Genomic DNA, 20,000 nt, shown 5'->3' on the forward strand with positions numbered 1-20,000 from the left:
CATTAGCCAGGATGGTCTCCGTCTCCTGACCTCGTGATCCACCCGCCTTGGCCTCCCAAAGTACTGGGATTACAGGCGTGAGCCACCGTGCCCGGCCAAATGTTTGCACTTTTAAACAAAACTATATGATATTTGATGATTTTAACCAGGGATTCAATCTTTGTAAACGTGACTGGCTATATAGCTAGGTTATTTACAGAGCCAGTGTCAATAATCCAGAATTCTCCAGCTATAATAAGTAAATGAAGTATTAAATATTTAAAGACAAGGGCCCTGTATAGTTTTCTTATTATCTGTACTTTTTTGCAAAAGAAAAAAAAAAAGCCAAAAAGACATTGTTCTTGAGTCTTAAGTTATGAGGAGCTGAAATTTACATTGTTTTTCATTATGGGAAGATCCTCAAATATTATAATTGTGAGTTTAATTTACTAACAAGGAGCAGACACGAGTCTTCTTGACTGAGAATACGAACATACTAATTTAAAAATAGCTTTATACGTATGGTATTAGTGCTTCCTCCTGTGTACATATAGTGGTTTGATCTTTGCCCTTTTACTTCTCACTAATATTTGAAATTAGAAGTCAGAAAAGTTGATTCTTAATTTTCATATACACCACAGAGGATTTATCTGTAAATATTATTTATTTCAAATTGTCCTATGTATGTCTAAGTTTGTTTTCATATAAACAATACCTTTAAATAACTAAAGAATTAAGGTAGAATGTAAGAGCTCAGAAACATAGAAAGAGTGAGCCAAATAAGGAAAAAACACTTTCGTGTTTGAAGAAAAGGATGGACGAATAGGGAGGTGGAGAGAAGGAAGGAAGGAAGGTGTTCCAGATGGTTTTAAAATTTGTGCAGTAGAGGAGAAGATTCTCAAATGTCATGTGGTTTTCTGAAGAGACAAAAACAGGACTTTAATGTTGATGACAGAGTAGATAAACTGGAAGTGAGATAGTGAAATTCATTTTTATCTACATTTCCTCTCAATTCTCACCCTTTATGGGAGCTCTTTTTCTTCATCCTGAGAAAATGCAGATAATTAAATGCAGTTAAGAGTGCAGACTAAGAGAAGAAATACATACAACAATGTCCCATTAGTAAGGTTGTGGCTGATGAAGGCTTAAAATGCTTGCTATCACTTAACGAGTAAAAAACGACTGAAATGTCATAGAATATTCTTCAAATGCCTTTAACAAAAAATTCAAATAAACTGGAACTAAATGATGGCCAGTTTACATTTCAACATGAGACAGAGAAGCGAGGAGGACTGGTTTTGGTCTGCAGCAATTATCTATTCAATAGATAACATTTTTACTGAGATCCTCTACTATACAGTTCTGAGCTAGGCACATGCAAACTAAAGAGCTGCGTGAAATATGGCTCATTTTATTGAGAACCTTACTCTTTTACCCTCGGTTTCTATAATGCAAGGACTATAATGCGTATCTCTCCTACACGAATAATATAAATGAAGTGTGACCCAGATATCAGCTGATTCCTTTGACTGCACAAGTGAATCGCTTTTAAACCAACGTAGACTTGATGCGAAATTCAGCCGCTTCATCAGCTTCCTTAAGAAATCCAGTCATATCCAGGATTTTGTGAATTCTCTAGTTTTACTGCAGACTTTTAGTGTCAAGGGGAAGTGTCACATCACATAGCACACGTATCACTTGAAAAACTCCCTTTATGCAATCTCTTCCCAGGCCTCGCCTCTTAACTTTAATCGCCTCTCCACCTCTTCTCCCAGGCAGCTCTCAACACAGCTTCTCAGCAATTCAGGCTGAGTAGCTTCCTGCTTTGACAAGAAACTTGGCTGCCATTAGAAACACAGGCCTGGGGGATTTATTTCAACCCCTATTTTTCAACCCCCAGGCTTATCAAAGATCCTTTTCAATAGAGCTGATTCTTCCTACAAAGAAATTTCTAACCAGCATCTTAAAAAAAATTTTCTCCGTATGATTTTTTTAGAAGTACAGAGAAAGGAAAAATCACTTCAAAGTAGTGCTCAAGGAAGCTTGATCTTGAAGAACTGTATATCAATCAGAATAGGATTTGTTACGCTGCTTCGACAAATAGCACCAAAAACCTCAGTGGCTTAACACAAAAGAGTTGTTTTTTGGGCACACAAAATCAGTGGTGAGTTCAGGCTACTCTCTTGAGGCTGATCCTGTCCTCCTTATACAAGCTCAGCATGTAAAGTTTCTTCCACTTTGTGACACCTCACTCTTAACAAGTACCTCCATGATTGCAGCAGCAATAGAGAGGGCTGGGGGAGTTCAGAGCAGCAAGTGAATTCTTCAGTCCCCCAAATAGCACACATACCCTCAATCATAGTCCTTTGTCTAGTGATCAGTCGCATGGTCCTGCCCAATTCGTGGGGAGGAGAGGTGTAGAGGGACTTGGGAAACACAGTGTTCCCTGTGTATAGAAAAAGGGGAGGAGAGAAGGAATAGCGAGCATTTGAATATCTGCAGGATGGAAGGTGTTTTGGTGGCAATAATAGAGGAATAAAATGGACAGAGAAGACAATGTGGTTTGGTTAGGATTTTATATTTGTGTTGCAGAGTAGTGGGACATAAATTTGGAAAAATAGTTTGGGATATTGTGAAAGGCCTTAGAATGCAGGCCAAGAATCTGTTTTATTGGTGGTATGGAGCCATACAGGTTTTGGGAAGGGTATGAATGATCCTTTTGATGTCTTGTATGCTTGCGAGGTGGTGACTGCTGGGGCCATTTGTAGTCAATTTAGAGACCTGCACATCAGTTAAAGACTTTCTTCCAAATCAGCTTAGTATAAGGAAAATTCCTACATTCTGGTATTCTTGGGGAAAATGCAAAGGACACTGTCCTAATCCATCTTCCCTCTACACATGTCCCAGCTGAAGATTCTTTTTGCATCCTATCTCACCTTTTTCAATCAAAATACCTTTTACAAACATCACTTTTAAGACCCACCAACAGGAAAATAAGATGCTGAATAACCACACATCACAAAATGGTTATATTTACAAACACTAGTGATATCATGAGCATTTAAAATGTGTTAGGATATCGCTATGTGAGGATGACAGGATTGATGTAGACAACTCCCACTACGTGACAGAGCAATGGAAACAAGGAATGATTCTGATTTATGACTGTATTTACCCAGTATGAATAAATAAATAGCTACTATTTATTATGTGCTTAATTACTATGTGCCAGACACCATGTTAGTACTTATGTCCTTCAATGTGACCCACAGGCCCAGGATGACCTGGCACCAGCTACCTCTCCAGCCTCCATCCTTCCACTGAACTGCTCTCGCTCTGCAGTAGGGCTCTGGGCTCCTTGCCATCCTGCCTCCTAGCTGGCTCCGGCTACACTTGTCTATGATCAACTGTCACCTTCTCAAAATGCTCACCCTGGCTACCCTACATAAAAGAGCAGCATCCCCAGTTATTTACTATCTCCATATAGTGCCTTGTTTGTCTTCATAACGTTTTGTTACCCCCAGGCAGATTCTGTATTTTTCATTTAGTGCCTTTACTCCTTGCCAGAATATAAGTTCGATGAGGTCAGGGGTTTTTCTCTCCTGCAACAGTGCCTGGCACTCAATATCTATTCGTTCAATTAATACATGACTTATTTAAACCTCATAAGAACCCTATGAGGTAGGTACCATTATGTTTCCTATTTTATAAACGACGAATTCAAGTCCTGGGGTGATTCAGTAGCTCCTTCAAGGTTTCACAGTAAGTAATCTGCAGAGCCAAGATTAAAAGCCAGGACCGTCTGATTCCAGAGCCCCTACTTTTGGCCATAATACTCTTCTGATGATGCTATACTAAGATCATGGTAATTAAAAGTTGCTGTAAAATTATTCCTTGAGAATGTGTATGCTTGAGCCATTTCTCTGACATTAATATATATTTACTGAGAACATAAATATTTCTATATGTATGAGAAAGTGAACTTACTTCCCCCCTTTCTCCCCCGCTAAAAATGGTGTCTTGTGGAGCTAATAGATGGTGATCTTAAAGACCAAATTTGCTCATATGGGCCAAATATTTCCTCCTGCAGAGTGGGCTGCTTCCCAAAGAATTAGCCCTCCTCAAAATGAATTATTAACCCCAGCGTCCTGGCCACATTCCCACTTGGATAGCCTAGGAACTGTTCAAAACTTGGAATCTATTGAAATTAGCCTGGCTTGATTGCAGTTTCTGCCTTAATTGTGATATAATAGAGTTTCTCCAGAGATTGGAGCATATATTATTCTAATGTGTATAAGCTCACTTTGTCTCTTAATCTTTTTTAGTTTCTTCTTCCCCTTGTGAGATATGGCCTGAATTTCTTTATAAGTTTTTGTTTTTGTTTTAATTTCCCAGAGTGAATGACAGTGAGCTCTTTTTTTCTTGGACTTGTCAAAGCTTTTTCTCACTTGAATGACTAGTTAGTCTCCTGGTCATTATCGCAGTGTGTTGCAGACATTAGCCACAGAAGTTTCTAGATCCCCCAACTCTCTTGTGCAACTACAGCTTGGGTTAAGGACAAGTTTATTCCACGAACTTTTCCTAATTGCTTCTTTGAAGTTTCTTCAATAAGCTTATGCTCTGGTGGGAGGCATATAAATATTTTAAAGTTTAAATTAACTGACCTAATGGTGGAATATTCAGGCCCTTCCATATTCATCCTATGATTATCGGCTTTTAGTGTCTTTAGACAGTTTTGTTAAATGTTACAGGCCACTTGTGTTGTCCATGAGCAGACATAATATCATTGACATTCTGGAGGGACAGAGAGGTTTGAGTTTAGTTAAATTACTAAATCTTACACAAAACTAAAATGCCTTAGAAATTCATTGGCTTGTTTGTTTTGATGGCAACTGTAGACCTCATATAATTAATCGCATCTTGCCAATATGACATAATTATTTTATCTGTAAGTTGGCCTTGCTTGCCTTGAGGTGGTATAATCAAATCTTCAGTGTAATAGATTATATTAGAATGGGTACCATCACCAATGTTTTCATCTCCAAAGTTTCTCTCTAATCTATATGAAGAATAAGAATGAAGATGTTGTTAAAAGACAAATAATCCTTGGAAGTAGTTAGCCTCATGGATTTTCAGCATAGGGAAAAGCATTGAGAACTCAAAACTTAAGTTCTTGCATTTAATTCTGCCTGGATCACAAACAAGTAATAAGTCACAAATGCTTCCTGCATTCGGTTCTTTACCTTTATCAAGTGAGATGCGACAATGGATATGAGCCATGTGCACTTAGAACTCCAGCAGCTAATATTAGAAAAATGCTTTGAAAATGACAGATGGAAAGAGCTATAAATGCAATTGCTAATGGATTTATGTGTTCTCTCTCTCTCCTTCCAACCTATTTCTGCCAGTATTTTCCAAAAAATTTCCCAGAGCTCCACCTGAAGTGTGACCTGATGACACCATAGCTCATGTGTTTCCTGAGTTGGTTGAGTGTTTCCAAAATGTATCTACACTTTAAATTCAAATGTTTATCCATTAGGGTATTAAATTATGGAAAGTGTTACTGCCTTGGAGTGACAGTCATATACTTCTGCCCAGACTATTATGACAAGTTCTATGGGGCTTTCTACAGGTTTTTCCCTTCTTTCTGAATCAATATGGGCTAATATAAATATGTAATTTGTCATGAAAAACATTCAGATTTTCACTAATGTAAATCAATTGGTAGAGGGTATGCTTTTAAATCTGTAACATGCAGAATTTTTCCCTCCCCTTGTCATTAGTCTCCTCCCAACTAGGTGGTTCTAACTACTAATTTGAGAAGGTAAAGACTAATATTTCCCTTGCTTGCCTTGTGCTAGAGTGCAATGAGACATTCCATGTTTCAGACTCAGGTCAAGCACTGAAAAAATATTCATTCCCTTACAGCATACTTATTGAGCTTTACTGATCTCCTAGACTGTTTCCTAAGAAGCTGGACATACAGCACTGAATGGAACACAGAAGAGAAAATCCAAGTGCTTATTAGTAAATCCACCAGAATGTTTCATTTGCCATTTTTTTTGTAAACATCTAGATTTGTTCATAAAGAAATCAGAAAAGCATTAGTCCTTTGGGGAGTATTAATTGTTTTGCAAGAAAGTTATTTATCTTTAAAAAGGACTCACTTTAGCAAACAGCAAACTCCCTTCATGATCCAACTTACGATATTTCAGTTTGCATTTACTTCAGTAAAGCACAATCTAAGTTGAAGTTCCCTTGCTGACAGGTTTTATGCTTACAATAACTTCGGGCTCATAGTCCTAAATGTCCAAAAGAAAGTAATGTCTCCAGAGAGTGCAGTGCTAGGTTCTTCTATAACATCTTTAGCATTCCATTCACTTAAAATGAAAACGGACAATGTGTTCAGGAACTTATGGGAGAGACTTAAAAGAAAGCATAACCAGTCAAATGCCAAAATGCTAATTTCAGTCTCTCTTTCTACATTGCTCCAGTCACCTCACTTGTTAAAGATCTCGCCTGGGATGAGGCAGCTATCCATCAATTTTTGTAGAATTGTACAAATACCACAACAATAAAATGAAGATAGGTTTATTCATTCCTCGTAGTAGTATATTCCCAGGCCATTTCAAAATTGGCTAGTTAGGTTGGAAAGAAGATGAAGACTTTATAAAATAGTGGTTTATGCATTTCTTCCTTAATTTCCTGTTTGTGCTCTACACTGTATGAAAATTCTACATGTACAAATACCTGAACTGACAAAGTCTTTCCTTTAGTTTCCGCCAGGTCACACTGGGTGCTAAATACAGGAGAGTTTGTCAGTATAGTTTCCTCAGTATCCAGGTCAGATCCAAGTTTCACTTATTTGTTTTTTTTTGAGACGGAGTCTCGCACTGTCACCCCATCTGGAGTGCAGTGGTGCAGTCTCAGCTCACTGCAACCTCCGCCTCCTGGGTTCAAGCAATTCTCCTACCTCAGCCTCCCTGGTAGCTGGGATTACAGGTGCCCGCCACCATGCCCAGCTAAATTTTGTTGTGTATTTTTAGTAGAGTTGGGGTTTCACCATGTTGGCCAGGCTGATCTCGAACTCCTGGCCTCAAGTGATCCACCCACCTCAGCCTCCCAGAGTGCTGGGATTACAGGCGTGAGCCACTGTGCCTGGCCAAGTTTCACTCTCATATGGGGAGTCAGAGTCCTGAGTTGAATGGTGATTTTTATCCACACTTTTGATCTCTGAGATAAATTTGGTTCCTCTTATTAACCTCTTGCTAAAAACTATCCTGTCTTACCTCCTATCAGAAAATGTCTTCAGCCGGGCGCAGTGGCTCAAGCCTGTAATCCCAGCACTTTGGGAGGCCGAGGTGGGCAGATCACGAGGTCAGGAGATGGAGACCATCCTGGCTAACACGGTGAAACCTCGTCTCTACTAAAAATGCAAAAAAATTAGCCAGGCGTGGCAGCGAGCGCTTGTAGTCCCAGCTACTCGGGAGGCTGAGGCGGGAGAATGGCGTGAACCCGGGAGGCGGAGCTTGCAGTGAGCCGAGATCGCGCCACTGCGCTCCAGCCTGGGCGACAGAGCGAGACTCCGTCTCAAAAAAAAAAAAAAAAAGAAAATGTCTTCATTTAGGTAAAGCATAATCAATATTTGCATGGTACATACATACAAATAGTATCTTAGATTTGCTTTATGATTTTCTGCTTAGAGTCTAAAGGCCATTTCTGGCTTATTTCTTGCCATGTGGCAATCCTTAAGTGTTTTGCTAACTTAGAGAATGAAACGCACTCAGCTTCTGTTGCATGAGGTTATATTTCCAATTACTCAAATAAAGGTATTTAAATTAAATATTTTAATGATGTATATGATTCAGTCAGTAACACATGAGTAGCCAAGATACCTTCAAACTGTTCTTCAGGCCACAGTCGGACTTTTACATCTGCGGGTTCCACATCTAGGGACTCAACCAACTGCATATTGAAAATATTCATGAAAAAAAAAGACAACAAAAAATAACACTACAACAGTAAAAAATAATGCAAATAAAAAATGTAGTATAACTAGTTACATAGCATTTACATTCTATTAGGAATTCTAAGTAATCTAGAGATCATTTAAAGTATACAGGAGGATGTGCATGGGTTCTATGCAAATACTACACCATTTTATATTAGGGACTTGAACATCCTCAGATTTTGGTGTCTGAGGGAGTCCTGGAAGCCATCCCCCAAAGACACCTTATTTCAGATGAAAAAGCATCATACTCTATGGTTAACTGGTTAACTCACCATATTCTGATATATGAACGCCCTTCACATTATGCTGGATATGGGTCAAACTTAAGTTCTTCTGCCAAAGCCACGACATACTAGGTATCAGAAATGCTAGAGGGTTTTGACCGTCATGCAGAAAAACATAATTGTTTAACAGCAACCAACAATTCAATCTATTTAACAGGCACCAACTGTCAGAATGAATGCTAATCAAAGCAGTTGCTGGCCATAGTGGTTCATAGTAGTTGAATTTAGCTACATTAAAAATTTGTCCTTTTAAGGTTCTATTTTTGTGGAGACAACCATTTTCAGGGCTTCCAAAATCCTTATAAGAAATATTTTTATGCAAATACAGAATTATTTATTTCTAAGAATATAAAGATACACTACTAATTTCTAATATACAAATCAGGAGGAATAAGAAATAACTATGCTTTCTAGCAAATCTTACTGCTTAAATTGATTTAAAAAATGGCTAGAGTATACTTTCACATATTTATATTTTAAATATGTCTGTCATTATTTCTCTTTCTTTTGTGCAGTTGATGAGTAGAAGCAAATATAGTAGAGAGATAATTAGACTATTTTCTGCTGAAGTCAACTTGTCTACCCAAGCTAAGAAAAGCCTTTTCTGAATATTTTCTGATTTTTTGTTCAAATTAGGTAAAAAATAGCCACATATTAATATTTAAGTAAACTATAAACATATATCAGCATGTAGCCTTATTTTTTGCCAAGAATACTTTTAATTTTATGTCTGTACTTTCTTTTAGTCCATAAATTTCCAATTTATTTGGATTTACTCAGCATTGCATTCCATTATGGAGGCAAAAGATTAAATACTATCAAATGGTTTGATATTTTAGTGTTTAATCACTTTTGTCTTGAACAAGTGAATGTTTAGTCAGTAGACAGCCAGATTGTGAAGATATGCATATTTGTTTTTGGGAGGTTTTGGTTATGGTGTAGATTAGATCATTTATGATCTTATATTTTAATTATCGAAAAATATATATTTATAGGTTTGACGAAAAGACATTTTGAAGGTGCTCTATTTACTAATCAGTTGATTTTGTCTATATACAAATTAGAAACTCACACAGTGATTTTCTTTTATATGCTCAGAAATACTTTATATTTAATGTATTTATGCATTCTAGAGTTTGGGTAAAATAGTAATATGGCACAAAGATAGATAATGTTGTGGCAGTACCTTGCTCTGTCTCCATCTTGATTTAGTTTAACTTTCACTGCAGAGGCTGCTCTAAAAAAAGGGAAGGAAAAACAAATTGATAAGATACAACTGGGGAGTTCCAAAACAAATACTGCTAACTGACCTTTTTTGATGGCCTGGGTAAGAGCTTTCTTATTGTGGTTGGTTATTATAGTTGATTGCTTCATTTACTAGTACAATGCAGAACTAAACTAAGGTAAACACTTGGGTGATACCTTGTTTTATTTTGTCATATTTTGTGGCAGACTGGTAATGATGCTGCTTATATATTTTTAAAAGTCAGATAAATTCTGAAACATTTTAAGAATATGAGACTATAATTAAACAGAAAAAATGTCAGATGTTTTGAGCCTGCCTTTTTTACGGTGTTCATCTAAGTTTCTAGTTGTATGAAACCCTCATTTATATGCAGAAAGAAGCTCTCTGTATATGTTAGAAAAAGAAAGTAGTTGTGAACCTTTCAGCCAAGTTCCTAATGCTGATGTTTTATACCTTAGAGTTACTGTCTTGGTGAACTTCAAAAATGAAAGAACTAAGTCTTATTAAGGGGTTGCGTTTCATAGCCCTCCTGATTAAGACTTTCTTCATAATATGGTGCAAGAAATGGTCAGTTACTATGAAGGTTCTCCTTTTAACCACTCCTGTCTATCACAAGAAGTCACTAGTTTATAGCTACTTCCTTCTTGTTTTTATAACTTTTTAAGCTTATCATTAACCCCATTCTGTTATCCCATACTCTGAGATGAGCAAAGAAAGATACTATCCACAACATTTCCATTGCTTACTCTAGAGATAATAACCTTTTTGAAAAAAAAGATAACCCTCAGCTTCCTTAAACAACCTCTTCCTCTTTAAATCCATGTTAGCTGTCTCTTGTCCAACTAGACCTTCAGTGCATTCTTCTGGTAAATCAGACAAAATTATTAATAGCATAATCTGTGCAAGTAAAATTGAATGGGACATACTGAAATTATTTATTATAGCTTTTAATGTTGCTTAATAATTCCTTAATATTTGCCCCAGATTTTTTTCACCTAGACTTTTTTTTCATGTTATTAAAGAAATGTTGTAATGGACTAATCGCTAATCCTCATTTCCTTCTAACTCAGTCTCATAAGGCACTGTGTCTGGACCTGTTAAGTAGGATTGTTGTCATAAGATTAGATACAAGTATCTCAGTTGTCTAGACATTATATAACTCTCTGCTACATACTTCAGACCCTTGTTTTAAAGCAATCCCCTAGCCTATTTAAAATGAATAAATTAAATGTTAATGAAAACTCCAATGCATTTATTTCTTTTCCATAGTGTCTCATTGTCACCATCTGGATTTGCGATTTCTTCCCAGTTCTCTACATGTATAAAGTTTTACTCTTGTTTTAAGTAAGGGCTGATTTTCACTATTTCAAGTTTGATGTGGATAAAAAGTTGGTATTTTCTGCCTCTTTGTGTTCCTAAATCTCCCTTCTTGTTTGCTGTCTGGCTTTTACCTCCACTAACTTCCCTTTCTGTAATTTTAAAATAGTATTTTGGGGATGCAAAGAATTCACTTGTCACCTTTTCAAACTTGGTTAGTTCAACGTGTATTTTTTGGGTACCTCTTAAATGCCAGGCAGTGAACTAGCTTCTGGAAGTAAAATATGGATAGCCAGTCTCTACTCTGAAGGCACATATGGTCTAATAGGGAAGCTAGACAAACAGGCAAGCATTTGTAATGCAGTGTGGCAAATGGGGAAAGATACAGTGGCACAGAAAGATATAGGATATGGGTGTTATTAAGTAACTTGCAGGAAAAGAATCTGGATATTGGCATCTATAATTTCTAGGTAGAAATAAGATGTTCCATAAGAGTGTTCTCTGAGATCATGTGTGTGAAATTTCTTTTCACTGGAGAAATCACGGACATCTTAAAAGAGAGGAAAGCTAGTGAGGCTTGGCCAAGCCATTTTGCCTCCGTCAACCTCAGTTTTGTTAGGCATAAAATGAGAAGTTTGAGTTAGATGACCTCTAATATCCTCTCTAGGTCTAAAACTCTGAATCTGAGTTTTTCTTTTGCAGTTCATTGAAAAATCTAAATAGCCTAAACCTGTTTTGAAATCTATTTCAACAAATGATCCATAAAATAAATAAGTACAAAATTCAATTTTTTGGAAAAGTGGTCTGACTGTAGAATTGAGTGGCCCCATAAAATATTAATTTGGTCATAGTGTGAAAATGTGAAATGATTGTTAAATGAGTCAAGACCTTATTTGTGGCTTTTGGCTCATTTAGTAAGATTACCCATTAGCCATGTAGGCAGCATAACATGCATGGCCAAGCAGCTCATGGGAGCATCCTAACAAATGTTAAATAGAAGTTATCTTTCTCTAGCCTTAGGAATATATTTCTGTTATATTCGAAATAAGATTGTGCTCAGCTTTAAAGTCTCAGTCGATAGGAAAATAATTATATTTGTTATGCTTGAAATTCGGAATCTTATCTGCAATATTTTTGTTGCCTTTTTGGAAGTTTAGAGGTAAAATGAGTGTTGGTGGTGTTGGACCATCACTTAATTCCATCACTCCCATCCATATAAACTCCCTTGATACTGTTAGAATATGTATATGTAACATTTCTCCTTGCAAATGTTTTTGTTTCTCCTTATCCTAAGATACTCATCTTTTTTCCTTTTAGTCATTAACTTTGGTATCTTAAAACATTCCTTCTCCACTTTTCTATTTTATCTATATCTTAATAATAAATTTAATAACTGTTCTTAAAATCTTTGGATAATAATCCAAAGATTATTCAGTATTCCTTTAGCTTATCTACAGAAGACAGTATGCTTTTCTCTTTGCTCTTTTTAATAAGGCCTTCCCACTCTGGCTCTCAGTATCCACCAAACATTTTAATTTCTTAGGATCTGGTAATTATTAACATCTCTCAAACCTTTTCTGAATTTTATAGGATGCTATTATTATAATTCAATCTATTTACCTCCATGTAAACTCAAATGGAAGTGAATCTTCCTGAAATGGTCACTTTCCCCTCCTCCCAAATACACCTCTGGCATTAAATTTTTAAAAATTACTATTTTGAATGTGAAGCCTGCATTTCCGTAACATCAAACACCTGGATGAAAAGTAAAAACTTCAGAGATGTCTTCAAATATCCAAATATTGTGTTCGTAAAACAGTTAAGTGATTGTCTCCATCTCTCCATATGTATCTGAGTACTTATGTATCTTGTCTGTGGCACAGTCAGTCCTTTCTGCCAGGAAACACTACCAGTTTCAGAACCAATGCATTCAGGAACAAGTATGTATTGAACACTTGTTCTGTAGGAAACACCGAGCTAAGTGCTGTAGAAAAGTCGAGGTTTGCAGTCCAGTGAGGGATGTAACACAGATGCGCGTGTATACATAAAAGACAATATGAAGTGAGTAAAAACACAAGAGAGGAGGAAAGAAAGCACTGTGCAAGTTTAGGGGAGCGACTACTTCTGGCTTGGGAGGGTTTTCCGCTGTTTGAATGAACTATGGTGGATAGCAGGGCTTGGACATGCCAGAATCGTGGAAATGGAGGGGAGTGTTTTGATCCCACACCATTTGAAATACACTCTCCTTCAGCAGCCGGGTAGGGGAATTTTACTGAAATCAAATAACCCTAAAGTAGCCAGATGATTGCAATAGTTTTTGTATCATTTTGCGTTATCACAGCCTTTGGTTGCTGTAAGGTTATTGAGTCTAAATGTGTTTTTCAGGTATTTTGAATTTATATCAGCAAATTTATATTCGTCTCACTTTAGAGTTTCAACTTTACATGAAAAACATGCTAAAATTTACTCTCTATGGTCATTTTAAGAAACATCGTTAAAATTCCACCTTATCCTTTGCTTTTCGAATTTAGATACAAAATTTTCACACTTCCATATACATTGCATGCTTAAGCCTCTATCTTTTAAACTATATGATTTTTAAAATCTATTGGGATCACTAAAATCTATTGGGATTTAAACTTTTTAAAAAACTTCAATTCTAAAGTTTTCGCTGTTTGACCAGAGTCTGCTTTTCCATAGAAATTAAAGCAAAATGATTCATTTCCTTTTTATTCTTTTCCTTTTTCTTCTTCCTCCTCCTTTTCCTCCTTATGCTTCTCTCTCTCTCTCTTTTTTTTTTTTTTTTTAAACAATCATTTCTAGCGGGAGGGGAAAAGGGAATAAACTGAAAAAGGTCCACATAATCCAAATCACACTATGTTTGCTATTTAGGACTAATTTATTGGCTGAAGTGACTGAAAGGTAAAAGGTGGTAACTTTTAGGTAAAGCTTAATCTAGGTGTAGAAATGATGTTAGGAATATATTTTCTGTCGGGCACGGTGGCTCACGCCTGTAATCCCAGCACTTTGGGAGGCTGAGGCGGGCAGATCACGAGGTCAGGAAATCAAGACCATCCTGGCTAACACAGTGAAATTCCATCTCTAGTAAAAATACACACACACACAAATTAGCCGGGCGTGGTGGTGGGCGCCTGGTTTCCCAGCTACTCTGGAGGCTGAGGCAGGAGAATGGCGTGAACCCGGGAGGCGGAGCTTGCAGTGAGCTGAGATCGCGCCACTGCACTCCAGCCTGGGCAACAGAGCGAGACTCCGTCTCAGAAAAAAAAAAAAAAAAAAAAGGAATGTATTTTCTGCATCTGTTGGCTCTCCTTTTGTCTGCATGAGCTTCATTCTCAATCAAGTTCTCTTCATTCGGTGACAATAATAGCCATTAGTAACTCCAGGCACACATTTTTCTGACTTGGTAACCGCAGTGAAAAAAACAACACTTTTAACAGTTTCATGACTGACTCCCATTAACCTAACTTGGGTTCCATCTTTAATGCAAACAGCATCATTATCTGTGTTGACTGGCTGAATGTAAGCCACTTAGCCACCACTGACTATATCCCTAAAGTAAAATCAGGGCACTCTTATCAAAAAGAAAGGGGAAGTGGTATTTCAATATAAAACATTAATGTTAGAGTGGAAAAGTCCTCCACTAAATGTTAGGAGAGCAGGTGGTTATCCCAACTCTTGCCAAAGCCAATTTATATGACCTGATGTAGATTATTTAAGCCTTGTGAGCCTCGGTTTCCTTATTTACATAAATTAGGTCTCAGATCAAGTTCTGTCCAAAAATCTTTTGACTCTTAATGTTTTGTGGTTCTGATTTCAAGAGCTAGAGACAAGGATGAGACATCCAGAAAATATAGAAATTTGAATATAGAAACACAAATCAAGAGATACATACTATTTCATGCAGAAGTGCTTCAGGTGGAAACGGAGTTAGCTTGGCAGTAGGATAGCAAAGGATTTTTACTGCATCCTGATGTAGTGGCTAGAAGCTCAGACAACTTGAGAAGGGTGTGTATATGTTTGTCAGGGAAAGAGAGTCAGAGCGATTCAAAATTAAGCATCACAAACCTTGTTATTACAACCTCTATAGGTGTTTTATATCCCATGTATGTCTTTGTTAACCTTCTCTCATTTTACCATGACAGAGACTGCATCCCAAGCACAGTCCTGTTTAAAGTAACAAAGCTTGAATGAGAACTATGTCTAATTTTTTTCATTTTTTCTACAAATATTTAGAGATATTGAGAAAGAATGGGAGAGAAATACGAAAGTTAAAAATCCCAAGGCTTTACCTTCAGGAAGTTATACTTCACAGAGATGTAAATCAAGTACGGCAATGAAAAGCTGAAAATTATGAATACCAAGTAAATTGCTCTGGGAATTTAGTGAAAAGGTGATTTTCTTCCACTACAAGGATGGGATTCGTTTAAAATATCTTATTGTTTCTTGTTTTACCTTCAAAATTCATGAGAATATACATTCTATTCATAGCATAGGAATTCTTGTTTACATAATAAAAAAGGTATTTAAAAAGGAAAAGGCATTAAAGTAAGGACAATTGAATAAATTTGGCATTCCAGGAAGATGCATTTATTTATTGAGGAGTTAGGTCCTTAGCATGTCTGCTTGTACCCTGTTTCAGTAAGCATAGTCCTAGATCAATGATATCTGCCCAATGCGTTTTTATTGTCCACATTAGGGAAATTACTTAGAGGGTTTCACGAATGAGTGGATCATCAAAGTGAAGGTCACCTGGATTAACTCTATAAAACATAAGTCTTGGAGGGGAGCAAAGAAAAGGAAGTGATCATCGTAATGATCAGTTTCCACACATTTACTCAAACTAAGATTCTACTCAACAAGTTACTTGACCATTATCTAAATGACTGTATTACGTTATCACAGAAGTAATGTGACAAATTGTGCATTGTTCAGTCAGCGCTCATCTGGTCAGCTTTGTAGACCAGCAAGTGAGTCAGACTTACAGGATAGGAAGGTAACCTAAGAGGCAGAACTGATCTTGGAGATGTCTTGCTTTAAAAAAAGTCCATGAAAGAGTTACTACAATGCGAGAGAATATCACATTGTATTAAAAAGTTAAGAGGCTATAGTTTTTTAAAAATATGAAGTATATAAATTAGTTATAATTACAATTAATTATAATTTTAAAATTGATATTATATTTTTAAAATTATTTAAAGCAGTACACACATAGACAATATAGGAGTATATAAACAAAAAATTTCTACTCGATGCCCTACACAACATGAATTATTCAGTGTATATTTTTCCAGATTTTTCTGCTCTACAAGCATAGATATGTGTATATTTTATTTGTTTATTCATCAGAAATAGATGATACATATTGTTCTACAGCTTGCTTTTTTAACTGAATAATATATGGGGACAACCTTTTCATGAGAACCTCACATTTTATTTAACTGTCATCCGGTTGATAGACATTTAGGTTAATTCCAAACTTTTAGCCTTCCAGATACTACCTTTTTCATTCATTGTACATATCTAATTTATGAGGTGATTCAAGGTATCACTTAAAATTTCAAAACATCAATATAAATTCTTTCAACATAGAATAAAGTTTATGATATATCAGTTTCAGTTTGGATATCATCACAGAGGAGTTAATCACAAAAGAAGTTGACTATTAGGTGATTTGCCCATAAAAAGTCCCACTGATGTATTCCAAGGAAATTGTAGATCTATTTCCATGTTCTTGACAAACCTAGTTAACCCCAAAAGGAATATAAGAAAGAAGAAGGCCTAAGGTCAGTATCTTGAATAAAGATAGCTTACTTTCAAATGAGTCCTTAGAAGAAAGGTAATTAAAATACATTTTCTGTCTACATGAAGTCATAAGCCATACATGTCTTCTTAGCTTTTTAACAGCTGTCAGTTGATATTCAAAGTTAAAGGATCGTTGTGACTGACTTCTATTCAACAGTGGCTTTAGAATTCTTTCGAGATGTGAAAAAGTTTAACCTGTGCTGGCTCTTTCTTGATGAGGGGAATCCTAATCATTGCTATCAGGTTACGATGATGTGTGCTCTTATGAGTAAGCTGAGCCACCTCTGGGCCACTGGACTAGAGTGGCTTGACCCCCAACAGTGAACAGACTAAACTATAGCTTTAGTCCAAGAATATGGAAACTGACAACAAATTATTGCTTGTGGTCTACTTCCAGTTTTCAAGTGCAAGCATACCAAAGTTTATTTTAAATTTGAGCCAGTCAGACATTTAGTAATACACATCAAAGAAGAAGTGAAGGCTTCCCATGTTTATTATTTCAATATGATGTCTGTTCTAATAAAGCAGAAGAATGCATATGATAGACCATGTAGTAGAAATTCTCTAGTTCCACAGTTTGGCCTTAAATGTATACATATATTTGTAAATTAATCCAAAACACATTGTCATGGTTCCAATTCCTCTGAAAGCTGATTGTTTTCAATCCCCTTTTTAATTTTAGAAATATAGTGGCTGATTGCCAGAGCACTTCGAGATAAACAGTCCACCCCATGTATAAAAGGGGCATGGAATCATGAGTGTTCAGAAACCACAGACCGTTATTTAAATAAGTTAAAGTTATTATGGTCTTCCCTATTAATTAAAAAAAAGCCATCTGTGCAAGGTGAATTTTGGTAAGGTACCAATTTTTTTAATGATTGTGGATGGAATTTGCAACTGCTTTCATAGTGATTCCGTACAGCTCAGGGATTCCCAAGATAAAATGCACCGTTTATGTAATTCTGTGGTCATTTGACTAAATTTTTAACAAAACACTGGAAAGAATTATTGTTATTCAATCAGAATTTACAAAATTTACAATCAAACTTGAAGGAATTGACTCTCCAGTAATCTCCCATTTCAGCTCTTCTGCTTACATCCTAAACCTTTATTTCATCTAAACCTTCTCTCTCTCTTGCTTAAACACACACACACACAGACAGACACCGAAAGAGAGAGAGAGAGACTCTACAACCCACATTTTGTCAGAACTGCCTTGGACAAATGCATCACAACAGTGAACAGTGAGCAAGACTAAACACACAAGAAAGATCAAAAACACTGCATAAAGAAACAGCACACTGGAAGACATTACCAACGCAGGTCTAGATACTCTTGTGATGCATCCTTATTTTCATTTTAATTTGTGCTGTTTGCAAAATGTATTTCTGTTGGGCAAATAACCTATGAACCTAGGCTCTAAAAATCTTGGAGGGGCAAAAAGTCAAAGGATGCAACTCCCGTGAATTTGGCAGGAAAATACCACAACAGAAAGGATTTTTACATTTCTTTTGCCACCGCCCCTCCCACCCCAACCAGTGTTTTCAGTCCATTAAAATTTGTACTCCAGGCCTTTTCCAGTTTGAAGCCACACTGGCGTCAGTGATGAGCAATCCTTCTTGTTTGTGCAGTCATTCATTATCTCCATTACCAAAAGGAGAATGGAGGACAATTACATTGTTTGGACGAATCAGAGTGTTAGGAGGAGTATTTGTCATGGTGGCAGAGTGCAGCACCTGACAGGCAACGATTGATGGCCAGGAATGAGTGTGAGTGGCCAAAGCAGCCTCATAGGATGCAAATTACTAACTGTGGATTCCAATTTATCCTGTTCATTTTTCTTGCCCGTGCTGAAGACCATTAGTGGTTTTTGAAGCAGTGAAGGGGTCATTACTAATGTGGGTAGGCTCGAAGCAGGAGGGGGAAAGGAGGGGAAAAGCCTTCTGTAATTACACAGCTTTCAGGAACAGGCTGGAGGCCCTAGCCAAAAAAGTGTCAACACCTTGCAATCAGAAAAATTTATTTTCATTTTATGCTTAACCCATATTAACTCAACATTATCATCTTTCTTTGTTAACATTTGCAGAATATTAAAAGCCTGGCTTCTATATTAATACAAATCTAGTTAACCCCTTTTGCTATACAGGGGATTTTGTTTAACCTAATGGCATTTGGGTTTGCTAATAAGTAATTGTGCACATTTTGGATAATGTACGCTATTATAGAAGATGAAATACCTGAAGAATAAAATCTTAGATGATTGAAAAACATTCACTCTCTCAAATACTGGAATGATTAGAATACTCTGAATGGAATACTTTGTTGTTCCTAATGTCACCCTCTAATAATGTTGATGGGAAGTGTTTATTACAAAAGGCTTTCTACTTTATGAATGACTTTGACATGCTAGATAAAAGTTTACTTTTTTGTTTAAGAAAATCAGTGACTTTAGAGCAGGGACCTATTTAATATACATATGTCATAATTATGTTTACCCAGTACAGTGTCTTTTAAAGTAAGGTATGGGTCTAAAATAACAATCCTTGATTTTAGAATGAGAGAGGAAAGTGGCTTGATAATGGGAGAACTGTCCATGAGACATGTTGGTGAATTTCGATGGGAAGTAAAGAATTAGAAAACACAAACACCTATGGCTTCATTCGCTTATTGTTGTAGTTGAAGGTAAAATGTAAAATTTCTGTATGAAGCATTGCACATAATTGGCTCCTTTTGCTGTGTGATCATTGTGTGACCCTGTTAACTTAGAGCAGTAACCAGTAACACGGAAAGAATCTTCTGTTGTCCCATACAGGAGTCAACAGAAATATACTGTAAGTAAACTGTGTTGTAATTGAATCGGTTGCCATGGCTTACGAGAATAGTTGTGATTATATACTACCTCACTTTCTAAACTTTTACTGTCAGTAATCTCAAATTAACTAGGGAAGGATGATTATATTGAGCCATCTCACAAAGATAATTTAGAAGAAGGGCTTTACATAGGCTGTCTAGGGAGGGGAGTAAAAGGGACCTGAAACCAGTTCCCTTAGTGCAGCAGAAGCGAGGTAGATGACCAAAATTCTGACACCATCACAAAAGTGCTTTGCGTTCTGACTGATTACAGAAATTGAATAACTTAAACTCCTTGCTTTTTACTGCTGGCCCTACAGAATGTAATAGGAACATGGGGCTGCTAATACAGGTTTCTGGGTTCTTGTCCCTGCCCACAATTTCTCAACACATGATAAAAAAGATGCAAGTAGGAAAATCAAGTCATAGACTAAAGAAATCACCAACGGTGGTTTTATTCTTAGAAGTAAGTGACTCTTTCTTAACTTCT

The 20,000-nt window shown here is 36.6% G+C and overlaps 1 protein-coding gene across 7 annotated transcripts in view; it reads left to right on the plus strand.

Moving 5' to 3' along the window:
• The window catches only part of MEIS2 (Meis homeobox 2), a 215,485-nt gene that overhangs the window by 134,799 nt on the left and 60,686 nt on the right, over positions 1-20,000 (plus strand). The gene's annotated exons all lie outside the window — the stretch shown is intronic.

Source organism: Colobus angolensis, unplaced genomic scaffold, assembly GCF_000951035.1.
Source record: "Colobus angolensis palliatus isolate OR3802 unplaced genomic scaffold, Cang.pa_1.0 Scaffold97, whole genome shotgun sequence".
NCBI lineage: Eukaryota > Metazoa > Chordata > Mammalia > Primates > Cercopithecidae > Colobus > Colobus angolensis.